This window comes from Panulirus ornatus, chromosome 18 (assembly GCF_036320965.1).
Source record: "Panulirus ornatus isolate Po-2019 chromosome 18, ASM3632096v1, whole genome shotgun sequence".
NCBI lineage: Eukaryota > Metazoa > Arthropoda > Malacostraca > Decapoda > Palinuridae > Panulirus > Panulirus ornatus.
In genome coordinates this window covers 9,952,069-9,967,293 of record NC_092241.1, presented here as the reverse complement: position 1 = coordinate 9,967,293, position 15,225 = coordinate 9,952,069, and the positions used below count along the sequence as shown (strand labels likewise).

General features: G+C 43.8%; 1 protein-coding gene across 1 annotated transcript in view; it reads left to right on the top strand.

Moving 5' to 3' along the window:
- Positions 1-14,653: 14,653 nt before the first annotated feature.
- LOC139754996 (uncharacterized) overlaps positions 14,654-15,225 on the top strand; it is a 145,892-nt gene continuing 145,320 nt past the window's right edge. The window contains exon 1 of the mRNA XM_071672899.1: positions 14,654-14,972. The gene's annotated coding sequence lies outside the window, so the exon portion shown is untranslated. The remainder of the gene's footprint in view (positions 14,973-15,225) is intronic.

Genomic DNA, 15,225 nt, shown 5'->3' with positions numbered 1-15,225 from the left:
AGGATCACAATTTTGCGCGTGATCAAGATGTTCCTATGAGTCCACGGGGGAAAATGAACCATGATAAGTTCCCACGTGCACTTTCGTGTAATAATCACATCATCAGGGGAGACACAAGAGAGAAATATAACAGTCAGTTGATATACATCGAAAAGACGAAGCTAGGACGCCATTTGGAAAACATGCGATTGTCCAACACAGACAACGAGCGTTGTCTGCCACTAACCACAAAAGAAAGCACGAGGACGGACGTGTGGGAAATATTATGCCGATCTGTTGTGTGGGACAGTTTGATGCTGCAGGATATGATGGGGTAGTAAGAGACCTTACTGACGGCCAACCAGGGTGTGCTGGCCGACATGGTTCCTGCAGACAGAGAGGATGAGTGAAAAGAGACTTAAAATGAGGATCTTTGTGTTAGATGCGGGTTCTGCCCATTGAGACGGGCGAAAGGCATGCAATAAATAGAATGAAATGGAGTGAGATGGTGTATGAGGAGCGACGTGCTATCAGTGGTCTGAACCAGGATATATGAAGTAGTGAAGGTAAGGTACACAGTGTGGGGTAGGGAGGGTCCGGCTTCCACAAATCACACATGGCAACTCCAGACTAGTAATGTAGCCAGTGTTATATTGTTACTGACGCTTCCTACATGAAACGCGAACAGAAATAATACAGAAGTATATCATGATAATTATCATTATAGTTAATACTATAATCATGAAGGTAAAGTATATCATGATGATTATCATATCTGTTAATACTATCTTCAAAATTATCACTTTCTTTGTTTCTTTCTTTCACAAATGTTCGCTATTTCCCACGTGAGCGAGGTAGCATCAGAGCCAGAAAAGAAAACGTCTTCAATGGACTTTTTCGTCCGCTACTTCTTGTTATAATTATTATTATCATTATTATTATTATTATTATTATTATTATTATTATTATTATTATTATCATTATCATTATTATTAATATTATTATTATCATCATTATCATTATCATTATTTTCATTATCATTATTATTTTTATCATCATTATCATTATCATTACGATTATGGCAGTTCGGCTCTGCTGGCCTGAGGTAAGGTGACCAACCAGCATGGTGCGCGAGCTGACGAACACGTGATCTGGTGGTGGTCACGTGATGACCGGTACGGTAACCATTGCCGTCAATTAGCGTGACAAACGACGGTCATTACCGGGAGTGTGGCCTCATTCCCATGTTCCCGTAACTACTGCTGTGGGGCTCCCACAACACCTGACCAACAACAACATAAACAACAACAACAACAGACGTAGTTCCTAATGGTTCACTGAACATTGAGCCTTATGGTCCACCTCCACGACAGATGATGTGTATCCTTCCCTATATGATCACATGTCACGTTGTAACACACACACAACTACTGCTACTACTACTACTACTACTACATCTACTACTACATCTACTACTACTACTACTACTACTACATCTACTACTACTACGTTCACTGAGTCAAGATGAGGAAGTACAGAACCATCGAGGAGGAAGGGTGTGCGGAATATTGGATGTATAGAAGATGGTCAGCAGAAACTGGGTCTTGGAGGCATTAAACTTAGTCAGATTTCGTCCACCTGAGTGAGATACCCTGGACATGTCTGAGTTTATTGAGGAGGTTGTGTCCAGACGAGATGTAGATCATCACCAACACCACCATCATCATCACCATCACCATCGCCATCACCACCATCACCACTACCTCCAACACAGGGCTTCCGACATGAGGCGTGACCTGGGGCTTCCTCTCTATGAGGCTTCCTGGTAACCTGACCCTGACCAACCCATAGCAAGCCTAACCCAGGCAGGACCTCAAGGTTACATAACCTCTCTCTCTCTCTCTCTCTCTCTCTCTCTCTCTCTCTCTCTCTCTCTCTCTCTCTCTCTCTCTCTCTCTCTCTCTCAAACATTTACTTCTGGCAAAATATGGGAAAACAAATAGATAAACTTTATAGAATTAACAAAATCACAGTATTATGACACGATAAACATTTGCAATGGCATTTGCAAAAGTTATGTGATATACAGTAATATAATGAGACTTTACAATTGGTTTTGATACATGACCATATACATATGTTACTAGTACTACTATGTATGTAGCGTACAGTCACGTAACACAGGTAACGTAAGAATGTTTGATGTAAACGTCTTCATCAGCCACAACCTGCCATCCTACCTGGCTGCTCCTCCTCCCCTGACTGGTCCACATGTTCTCATGTGACGTCACATTACTGTCTCATCTTCTCGTCATGTCTGCCCAACATCTCGTCTCAAGGTCTAATACATGCCATCCCATCCCATCATTCTCTCATACTTACCTCATTACCTCATCCCTTCACATTATTTGTCATAACCTTCACTTCATATTATCCTGTCATAACCTTCACTTCATATTATCCTGTCATAACCTTCACTTCATATTATCCTGTCATAACCTCACTTCATATTGTCCTGTCATAACGTAATCACAACCTTCCGCCCTCTGATGCCTCTTTTTCTATTATTTATACTAACATTGGTGGTCTCTGTAGGGACCTTTCTGCTGTCGAACGCCATCTGTCCAGCACGTCTCCTCATGTCTTACTTCTCTCTGAGACACAGTTGTCTAATGATGTTCTCACTAGTTCAAATTTTCACACCCAGCTATAACCTCCACACACGATTCCGTTTGAGATATGGTGTCTGTGCTTATCCCAACATCAACATACCTGTGGCACGCCTTAAGGACCTTGAGTCCTCAAACTCTGATGGTATCTGGCTCGAAGTCTGTCTCCCAAATACCAAACTTTTCCCATGTTTTGCTTACGCTTCTCCTAATTCTACATAGTTTATATCTTTCTTCGACTCTCTAAACTCCTGCCAGGAGACTGTGACATCCTCTCATCCGCTAGCCGAGATCCTCTACCTCGGGGATTCCAACGTTCACCATAGGAAATGGTTGAATTCCTCCCATAAGGATGGCGGAGGGATTGAAGCACACACGTTCTCGATTCTTAATGATCTAGAGCAATTATCTCCCATCACATTCATATTCCTGACCACTGTGAACCCTCTCCTGATATTCTAGATCTATTAGACACCACTAATCCTGCGCGCTGTAAATACACAATCTTGTTCTCAATTGGTTCGTCTGATCACACTCTTACATGTATATACTTTAACGACACCTCCTCCAGCTGCCTCCTCAAAACGCAAACAGTACCACCTCAGCAAAGCTGACGACTGGAATAACTTTGGAAAAAATCTTTTCTGACTTTCCTTGGATAAATAATTGCCTCATGTGGCGATGCTTGTCTTCGCCAAACCCACAGTAGAGTTTATTTTACGGGAATGGAGGCATTCATCCTCTCTTCCTCCAAGACGACCTCCTCTTTCCCTCCCTGGTTCCATCGTTCCTGTTCTGAGGCCATCCAGGCAAGGGATCAGGCATATCGGGCTCGGAAAACTCACCTTTCTCCGGCTCCCATTGAGCATCTCTCACTGCTTGTAATGAACGTAAGTACGACAACCTGTCCTCGTCATTCACTGTCAGTGACCTCCATCCCGTCATAACCTTCTGTCGCATCCCGTCAGTAACATTTCCCTGTCATGTCCTCTCATGTCTTGTTCTACCGTAAGGTCCTCCAGATCACATAATTTTCTCCCAACCTTTAGAAAATGTTTTTCTGTCATGCCCACGCATTACCATCGCCCTCCACGCTGTACCGTCTCATCCTTACCGTCATGATCCCTTGTCCTGGATCCGGAGACGCTGCTACTGAAGCATGACCATAAGAAGTGGTTACGGTAGCGAAGGGCGTGGCTACCCAGGACGTGGCCCCCGGATGTGGCCTTTCCTGAGTGTGGGCCGCTTCCTGCCTACACCAGGCTGGTCATTATCCCGGACGCTGGCTGCTGCTGGTGGTGCTTCCAGACCCTACAAGAGAAGAGCAGCTGCTGGTGCTTCCAGAACTGACAGGAGAGAGGCAACCAAACCTTACAGGAGAGGGGCTGCTGCTGATGTTTCCAGACCCTACAAGAGAGGGGCTGCTCCTGGTGCCTCCAGACCCAACAGGAGCTGCTAGTGCTTCCAACATTATATGTCTTCCGTCCACTTCCCGTGGTCATCCCCCAGCTATCTTCACCTCCTGATATCCCCTGGGGTGCTTCCTTTTCTTCTCCATTTCCTTCTTTTCCTTCTTTCTTCCATGTTTCTCCCTCTTCGCTTCTTCCTCCTCCTCATTTTCTTTCCACATTCCCTCAACTGTTCTTCCTGCGGCATCTCCTCCCCGTCTCTTGTTGCTCCACCTCCCGAGGGAGCAAGTCTTGGTAGGGAGAGGAACGCAGTCATCTCTGATCATCATCTCTGCCATCATCTTCTTTCTGTCATTCTTCACATTTGATTTATTCTAAAATATTAATGTTTCCCTTCATTGGTGTTTTGTTTCAATATATTTTCATTCTGGATTTCTTTCCATTCTTCGGTTTGCTTTGTGTACTGAATAATTTCATTTCATTTTCCTTAAAATTTCCTTAATTCCTATTTTTCACTCAAAAATTGTTCTGCCTATTCAATTTTCCTCATATCTTCCTGTAAATGGTCGTAAATGATACAACTCGAAATTTATATTTACGTTGTTTAACGGCCACCCAAGAACAGGGTAATGACTGACATTCAGCACACGAAAACCTTCTTTGAGTAAGGTTATAATGTCAACTGTTGTTATTGTTGTTATCATTATTATCATTATCATTATTATTACTATCATTACTATTATTATTATTATTATAATCATTATTATTATTATTATATTATTATTATAATTATTATTATTATTATCATTATTATTATTATCATTATTATTATCATTTTAATTCAGTGTTACCGGACTCTGCCTACATATGGCTACATCATGGGCATGAAGGCACTTGGGCGAGGCTGTCATCCACGGACGGAGAGAGGAACATTCTCACCAATTTTCTTCTTGTCCCAAAAGGATCCATCATTTCCCTGCTCCTGCTGCAGAGCAGACTGAAAGCTGCAGGAATTGTGAGGATGTATAATAATGATAGTAATAATAATGATAATAATAATAATAATAATAATAATAATAATAATAATAACAATAATAATAATAATAATAATAATAATAATAATAATAATAACAATAATAATAATAATAATGATAATAATAATGATAAATAAATAATAATACTAATAGTAATGTGTATACTTACATCCATGTCCTGGAGGCCTCCATCTTCCATATATCTAATGTTGTGTTTGGTAAATATAGCTTGCATGTTACCCTTGAACCCTCTCCTCTCTCTTCCCACAAGTCTCGGGTCAAAGGTCATACCTCTGTCTTCCCGTTCTCACAGTATGTCCCACATACCTCAAGTCTGACATGTATATTTCGTTAACCCAGCAGTAGTGACAGAAGGCATCTCCTGTGTTGTAGACGGTTAAGACGGGGCTGGAGTCTTGGTGGGGGAGGGGGAACTGGAAATCCTCTCTTTCTGTATTATTACTTTTCAAAAGTAGAAGAAGAAGACTAGTAAAGATTATCCCCTGAAGGATCACTTCCTAATGCTGGGTCATTAAGGCAGGAAAGTGGAGCACGTACATACATACACCAGGTATTCATGTGAGACTTGTTATTATATATCTCATCTTCCCCGTCTTCATACAACCCCTCCATCTTCAACAAGCAAGTCGACCCCGTTTTCTTTTCATGACTGGATGAAACGTTTAGTTTTCTTCTGTCATACCAGTATGTCATATATGATTATCTTGTTTATGTCCTGCCAACCACCAACACTGGTGGCAACCACCATCCAGCCACCATCACTGGTGACAACCATCACTGGTGACAACCATCACCCAGCACCTGTGAATCTTGAAGTAGGATTCCAGAGAACACCTGACCCACTACCACAACTTGCTATAAAGAGAAGTAAATTGGTCCTACAATGATGACACCCCCACACTACGTGTATATCCGATAGACTCGTTACTCCTTTGACTACACACACGATAATCCCTCACTTTACTCGATTTTCAGTCCTTAAGCACGACGATACGACTTATGAACACGACGGTACGACTTATGAACAACACGGTACGACCTATAAACAAAACGTTGCGACTTTTAAAGACGACGGTATGATTTATGAACACAAGGGTACGACTCTTGAACACAATACAACCATTGAACCCAACATTATGACCATTGAGCACGACAGTACGACTTACGAACACGATAACCTAGGTAATGACGTACGATATAACCTGGGTAATGACGTACGATATAACCTGGTTAATGACGTACGATATAACCTGGGTAATGACGTACGACATAACCTGGTTAATGACGTACGATATAACCTGGGCAATGACGTACGATATAACCTGGGTAATGACGTACGATATAACCTGGGTAATGACGTACGATATAACCTGGGTAATGACGTACGATATATCCTGGGTAATGACGTACGATATAACCTGGGTAATGACGTACGACATAACCTGGGTAATGACGTACGATATAACCTGGGTAATGACGTACGATATAACCTGGGTAATGACGTACGATATAACCTGGGTAATGACGTACGACATAACCTGGGTAATGATGTACGACACAGAAGTTACCTCATGACTCCAATATAAGCCTGGCCTGCACCAATATAAGCCTGGCCTGCACCAAATATAAGCCTGGCCTGCACCAATATAAGCCTGGCCTGCACCAAATATAAGCCTGGCCTGCACCAATATAAGCCTGGCCTGCACCAATATAAGCCTGGCCTGCACCAATATAAGCCTGGCCTGCACCCATATAAGCCTGGATTCCACTGATAAGTCTTATTTTTTCCTGCCTGGTGTTAGAGAGGCCTGCAGTGGGTCTGGCAACACTGCAGGTGTTGGGGCAAACTTCATGAGTGGACTGGCAACACTTTCACTGTAGGCCAGGTTTATCATGCTGGCGACCTCCCACGATGTAACTAGATAGTCCCACATCTTGTTTGGTTGTGATTGTGTAACAGAGAACCTTAATGACGTCCAAGACAGTCTATAACCTCAACAACATTTAGAAAATATACATAACAACGCAGAAGAAAACTGAAACAGAAACTTTACAACAGAGATAAACTTTACTTAACTTTACAACACAAAGATCAATTTAGAAAGAACTTTACAACAGAAATAAACTTAACCAGAAAATTTGAAACAGAGATAAACTTAGCAAGAACTTTACAACATAAATAACTTAACCACGAACTTTTTAACATAGATATAAACTTAATTAAGCTTTACAACATAAATAAGCTTAACCACAAACTTTACAACATAGATATAAACTTAACAAGAACTTTACAACAGATACAATCACAAACTTTACAACATAGATATAAACTTAACAAGAACTTTACAACAGATACAATCACAAACTTTACAACATAGATATAAACTTAATAAGAACTTTCCAACGGAAATAAACTTACCCAGGAACTTTACACCACAGATATATACAGCAGAAACTTTACAATACAGAGGTAAACTTTCCGTGAAACTTTCCAACAGACGTAAACTTGGCTTTAAATGCATCTACTACATATGACCATACCAGAGGTAGTGTGTGTGTGTGTGTGTGTGTGTGTGTGTGTGTGTGTGTGTGTGTGTGTGTGTGTGTGTGTGTGTGTGACTGTGTGTGTGTGTGTGTGTGTGTGTGTGTGTGTGTGTGTGTGTGTGAGTGTACTGGGAGAGAGTCTTGTAAGGTTCAGTCTTCAGTTCACTTTCCTATCCACCAGTTTTAATCATGTTAATGATATTTACTGTTACACTTTTTCCTCTCGTCCACCAGTGTTACCACACACACACACACACACACACACACACACACACACACACGTAGGGAGCGCCTGACTCGTTCCTTGTGTTCCCTTGTTCATGTGAGCAGAGGTTCATGAGGAACAGCTGCTGCTCAATGATACCGTCGTGTCGGTTCAGTGGTTTAAAAACTGGCATCAAATTTCCCTGGTACTTGTGTGTTGCAGCCTGAGTCAAGTGTGTGGCTACCCTCCCTACAACTTACCTCTCTTACTTAGGATAAAACTTTGTTGACTTTCCCTGAACACTGTCTGGCACATCTACGTATGTTATCCCAGGTAGGGTGAGCAAGGCTTCATCATCCAGCATGGGTTTATCATATGCTGGAGATAATTCTAATGCCATGTTAGCCACGTAATTGAAGATGATTTTCGTAGTAAATAATATACAATTTGCCACCTTGGTAACTCTCTTAATATGGTGATGTGGTGAGGAGCTGGGTAAGGTGTACTCCCTAACATCCGTCTCACACGGACAACACACCTGAGATAAACTCACTACAAGATGACACTCATCATCAACCATCTTCTGTATCATGGATGTGGTCGCCTCACTACCCACGACTCCTACCAAAGCTGTCTACTGGTCTCTGCAACTCCTCGTACAACTGTGTCTACAACAGCACATAAACTAGTTCACGTATGACAGGAGTTCTTCTGGTAAATCGTCTCATAAACAATAATGTCCTACCAGGCACAACTGGTTCCTGCAACCTGGTACATGTTCACACATCTAATGGTACCTTCTCTACACCTGATTGTAAGTAGTTTTCAGCGAGCCAGATCTGTCCTTCTCTTATCCCCACCAAGACTCTCGGTATCACATCTTGCTACATATTTGTTGATCAATCTTCTGCGGGAACATTGTGACCTTGTGACACTAGGAACACACACTCAGTCTTACCATCCCATATCTTCTATCGACCACTATCATCATTATCATGTGAGTGTTAGTGATACTGGACTGAAATTTAAGGTCTTTTACCTTACTACATCTAAGACCAGGCAAGACATCCTTGGCAATGACTCCTCCTCCATCGTGGTCCTGAATATATGGAAAGAATTGTAGTGTTGGTGTACACTCGAGATACAGTGTCAGGTTCATACATCAGCTGCTCTGCTTTCTAAATGGACTTACGTTCTTCATGAACCTTATATGTGCCTCTCGTTAAGTTGTGTCACTCCTTCCTATGGTCTCTCCTTTATATCATAAAGGCAGAAGTAAAGCTACTGCGTCCACAGTTGTAAATACGTTTCTGAACTTTGTCTTGAGTTCCTCAAACCTAACCTGTGTTTCATCAATGTTCTTCGTCAGTCCATCAGTTCAGGTAATTCTTTATTGACGTTTTCTCACCTGATGATGTAAGTCAGGACAGGTTGATCTTATGCTGGTCATAACATGCGGTTCGTATCTTCCTTGTTCTTCCTTACTTTATTCATTCCTGCGTCAGATGTTGTTCCCCGTAGGTTGTGATGTGTCTCCTGACATCAACTGAAACTTGCATATTTTGCCTCATGTCCACACGAGGCACAGTAACCCAGGAGAAGCAGGAAACATGAGAGGTGTTTCCTCGCACATGTACACGAGCAGGTAGATCCAGTGGTGACTGTAGCTGTGTCTCCGTGTGTTCTGTGTCGTGTTGGTACAGTACTGGAGGTGTTCCTGCACACACACACACACACACACACACACACACACACACCACACACAGCCTTTGTCTCCAAGTCTCATTTCCCACATGTGTCCAGACATTTCCAGTCGACTTCTTTGTGAGTGAGGTTGTCCATCATTATAACTCTCCCACAACCTGAGCCCCTGGCTGGATCCGGCACCATCACACTAAACTTTCATAATTATCATTCCATATTTCATGTGACTCATCACATTATGTGAGTGATACTATATCATCACATTATGTGAGTGATACTATATCATCACATTATGTGAGTGATACTATATCATCACATTATGTGAGTGATACCATCACATTATGTGAGTGATACTATATCATCATATTATGTGAGTGATACTATATCATCACATTATGTGGGTTATGCTGGCTGTTGTGGCCTCACCGTTCATCTTGGCCTCCATCACCTCCATCCATAACGTCCTGCTTCATTTGAGTTGCTTTCCCTTCAGCTGCCTCTCGCCTCCACCTCCTTTACGTACAACTATTACATTTACAACTCACAACTTACACAACTTTCATCTTTCCTGCCATATGGGCGATCTTTCTTGCTCCCTGTGTGTTTTTCTCTGGTTTCTCTATATTCCTCCTTCCTTTCCTTTTATATCATTTTTCCCTGTGTTGATCATCATGTTTTATCGCTGACTCCGGTACATCATGTTCAAAAAAATTCGTGATCACCTTCGTGTCATTACTTCACAACACAATAATCCACAGGTAAACAATGCGTTACAATTTCTTACAAGAAACTGTTGTTATAACCCACCACATGACATACTGACCCTCCATCACTCGCTGGTGACGCAGCAACACCTTCCATACTCACAACAGATCTGGTCTGGTCTGGTCTGGTCTGATCTGATCTGGTCTGGTCTGGTCTGGTCTGGTCTGGTGTGATCTGATCTGGTCTGGTCTGGTTTGGTTTGGTCTGGTCTGGTCTGGTCTGGTCTGGTCTGTCTGGTCTGGTCTGGTCTGGTCTGGTCTGGTCTGGTCTGCACATTAACAAGACCAGGTTAAGTGTGAGAGAGTGTAGGGCTCGGCTTCACTACCAACACTATGAGACAAGATGTATGTATGTCTGTACTTCCCCACACAAGCAAAGGTTCACCACGAGAATTAGGAAGGAAAGTTTAGGAAAAAATAATTTTGATACGGTCGATATGAAGACACTGCTGGAGATGCACCAGATTCTGGCACTAGATACAATGTACTGTACACAGAGGAGAAATGTTCCATACACAGAACTAGTGTACAGAACACTGTAACACGTTGACTGATAATGTTATAACTACGGGTACTGTACACACATGCTACACCATGTTAACATTAACTAAACCTCCTTAACCACATAACCTCGTCAGAAACCTATGGGTCTTTTGTTACATGTTAGTTTTCTTACGTATGATTATAACACTACCATAGCTGTTACGTTATAACGCCAACACCCACACTGTGACGTTACACGCCTTCAGCTGGTGTGTGTGTGTGTGTGTGTGTATTATGCTTGTGGGTTCGACACTGTCGCTACCCTGTGACCGGAGGAGCCACATCTCTGGAGGAATGTTAAGGAGACAAACTGTGTGTGTCGTGTGATGTATTAGGTCGGCAGTCAAGTGGATGGACGGGTAGGATAATGATCAACGTTATGCCAAACATACATAAAGCTATGAGAATATGCTTCTCCAGTTTGGTCACACAAGTGCGAGAAACATAAGAAAATAACACCATTACGAAAGCTGAGTTACCGCAAGAGGTCACACGTCATGAATTTGTCCAACGGGGAAAAGAAAAGGGTAAATGGTGACTTGATCACAACCTTCAAGTTTTCAAACCAGTTTGAAAGATAGATAGATAGATAGATAGATAGATACAGAGAGAGAGAGAGAGAGAGAGAGAGAGAGAGAGAGAGAGAGAGAGAGAGAGAGAGAGAGAGAGAGAGAGAGAGAGAGTACCCAGGGCCCATAGCAAGAAAATAAGCAAGATACGTGAGGGGGACGACGTTCAGTAGAGAGGCACTTCATCATCATCATCATCATCATGTTTGTGGATGAATAATATGAACCAGGAAAACTGTAAATCTTGACAGTTTATTAAAAGTTGACAACAGTGTAACATAACAGAGGAAATGTATGTTTCCCAAGAGAGTAGACCTCCCTCCCTCCCTGAACAGGACATATAGGTAGTGTTTTTACGTTGGCTGAAACAGCACCACAGGAGGCGTGGGAGCTCAAAGTGGCGTGATGCACGCCCCCTCTGGAGGACTGCCTGTAAGTGTGAAAGATCAACGGAGCGCACGCCCATCAGAAGACGTGTAACTCTTCAAGATTGGTGGCGTGCGCTCCTTCAAGGGGCGGGAGTTGGAGTTCTGCAAGACCTCCCCACAACGTTTTAAGCCCTTCAACACGACGGTACGATCCTTGGGTAGGATGGTACCATCCTTGAACATGACGGTACGATCCTAGGGTAGGATGGTACCATCCTTGAACACGACGGTACGATCCTAGGGTAGGATGGTACCATCCTTGAACACAACGGTACGATCCTTGGGTAGGATGGTACCATCCTTGAACACAACGGTACGATCCTTGGGTAGGATGGTACCATCCTTGAACACAACGGTACGATCCTTGGGTAGGATGGTACCATCCTTGAACACAACGGTACGATCCTTGGGTAGGATGGTACCATCCTTGAACACAACGGTACGATCCTTGGGTAGGATGGTACCATCCTTGAACACGACGGTACGATCCTAGGGTAGGATGGTACCATCCTTGAAAACAACGGTACGATCCTTGGGTAGGATGGTACCATCCTTGAAAACAACGGTACGATCCTTGGGTAGGATGGTACCATTCCTGAACACGACGGTACGATCAGATGGCCAGGCCTTATGGTTAGGTCAAGGGCCAAGCCATCGTACTCTAAAACCATACCACATTCCTGAAGGATCCTACCCTCGTGTTCAAGGATCCTACAATAGTGCTCCAGGATCGTACCGTTCTGCTCAAGGATCGTAAAGTCATTCATAAGGATCCTACCGTCCAGCTCAACGATCGTACCGTCCTGCATAATGATCGTACCATCCAGCATAATGATCGTACCGTCCGGCATAATGATCGTACCGTCCGGCATAATGATCGTACCGTCCAGCATAATGATCGTACCGTCCAGCATAATGATCGTACCGTCTAGCATAATGATCGTACCGTCCAGCATAATGATCGTACCGTCTAGCATAATGATCGTACCGTCTAGCATAATGATCGTACCGTCCAGCATAATGATCGTACCGTCCAGCATAATGATCGTACCATCCAGCATAATGATCGTACCGTCTAGCATAATGATCGTACCGTCCAGCATAATGATCGTACCGTCTAGCATAATGATCGTACCGTCCAGCATAATGATCGTACCATCCAGCATAATGATCGTACCGTCCAGCATAATGATCGTACCATCCAGCATAATGATCGTACCGTCTAGCATAATGATCGTACCGTCCAGCATAATGATCGTACCGTCTAGCATAATGATCGTACCGTCCAGCATAATGATCGTACCGTCCAGCATAATGATCGTACCGTCTAGCATAATGATCGTACCGTCTAGCATAATGATCGTACCGTCTAGCATAATGATCGTACCGTCTAGCATAATGATCGTACCGTCCAGCATAATGATCGTACCGTCCAGCATAATGATCGTACCATCCAGCATAATGATCGTACCGTCCAGCATAATGATCGTACCATCCAGCATAATGATCGTACCGTCCAGCATAATGATCGTACCGTCCAGCATAATGATCGTACCGTCCAGCATAATGATCGTACCGTCCAGCATAATGATCGTACCATCCAGCATAATGATCGTACCGTCTAGCATAATGATCGTACCGTCTAGCATAATGATCGTACCGTCTAGCATAATGATCGTACCGTCCAGCATAATGATCGTACCGTCCAGCATAATGATCGTACCGTCTAGCATAATGATCGTACCGTCTAGCATAATGATCGTACCGTCCAGCATAATGATCGTACCATCCAGCATAATAATCGTACCATCCAGCATAATGATCGTACCGTCCAGCAAAATGATCGTACCGTCCAGCATAATGATCGTACCGTCCAGCATAATGATCGTACCATCCAGCATAATGATCGTACCGTCCAGCATAATGATCGTACCATCCAGCATAATGATCGTACCATCCAGCATAATGATCGTACCGTCTAGCGTAATGATCGTACCGTCTAGCATAATGATCGTACCGTCCAGCATAATGATCGTATCATCCAGCATAATGATCGTACCGTCCAGCATAATGATCGTACCGTCGTGCTCAGGGGGTGAAGACATCGCTAGTCTGTGCAAGTTGCATGGCGCGCTAACCCTGGAGGAGGCGTGGGCGTCTGGAGGAGGCGTGGTGCGCGCGCCCTGAAAAGGCGTGGAGTGAGCCTGGCTGCCCTGCACGAACCTGGACGTCCACCAGTTGGTTTTTCTTGGCGTGGGTGCCACGTTGTCCCGCCCGGCCATCCCTCCCTCTGTTCCCATGCCTCGCTGCCTCAGCCCAGGTCGGGATGTGGCACCGCCGCGCACCCCAGGGCTCTGGGCCACAGATGCCACCTACCATATACTACAGTTTATTCTCACGTCCAACTGGTTGCATCATAAATGATGAGTGTATTTACTGATCTAAACTCATCGTCTCTTGAGTATAGTCATGTTGTATCAGTCCCAATGTGAGATGATTATATTAGCACAAAATACACATTACTGTGGGAAACGATCATAAACAAGAATCAATGATTTTCTCAAGAGGTTCCATACTTCCAGGTCAGTAATCATGAAGAACAAACTTAGTTGTCCCATAACCTGGCAAGAAATGATCAAGATAACCACCAACATGCTCGTAGCGAAACTTAGTCAAGTTAGAAGCAGCCAACTTGTTGTTACCTGAACATAAACTTGAGGTGCAGACATCCCTCGCTGGGCCAGCCAGCGCCAGGTGAGATGAACTCTGACTCGGCCTGTCAGTTGACGTGCGTCTCTTGTGAGGGGAGGACGTGCTGCTCTCCCGCTGCTAGGAGTACGTGGCGGGGACCTTACCTCTCCACTGACACAGTTACCCACTAAGTATGTGGTCATTATGATAACTAGAAAAACCGTCATTGTGCAGTGAATCCCAGTGTGTGGAGTGGAGCTGTGGTCAAAGCTTGTAAGCGATCAACCACAGCAATATAACCCGTCCATGGATAGATTGTCATGGAATTACCCGTCGTGAGGAGAGCCTATCCAAGTGCACCAAGTGACCAGAGTCCTCGAGGATAAGGCTAGGCAGGACCGGCCACCTGAAGGTAGATAACTGTGCACTGTTTAAGCCTGGGGGAGGCGGCCGCCCCCGTTGCTAGTCCAGGTCAGAGGGAAGTCATGTTAGGTTACAGTGTCACACGCCTCCACGCTCCTTATAGGCGCTCCTCCTCCTCCTCCTCACCAACACCACAGCTCAACAATGTCTTACCCTCCATCGTCACGTCTTACTCTTCTCTCTAAGTCATCAATCAGGATCCAACTTGAACACGAACATGTTACACTGTTCTCTACCTCACC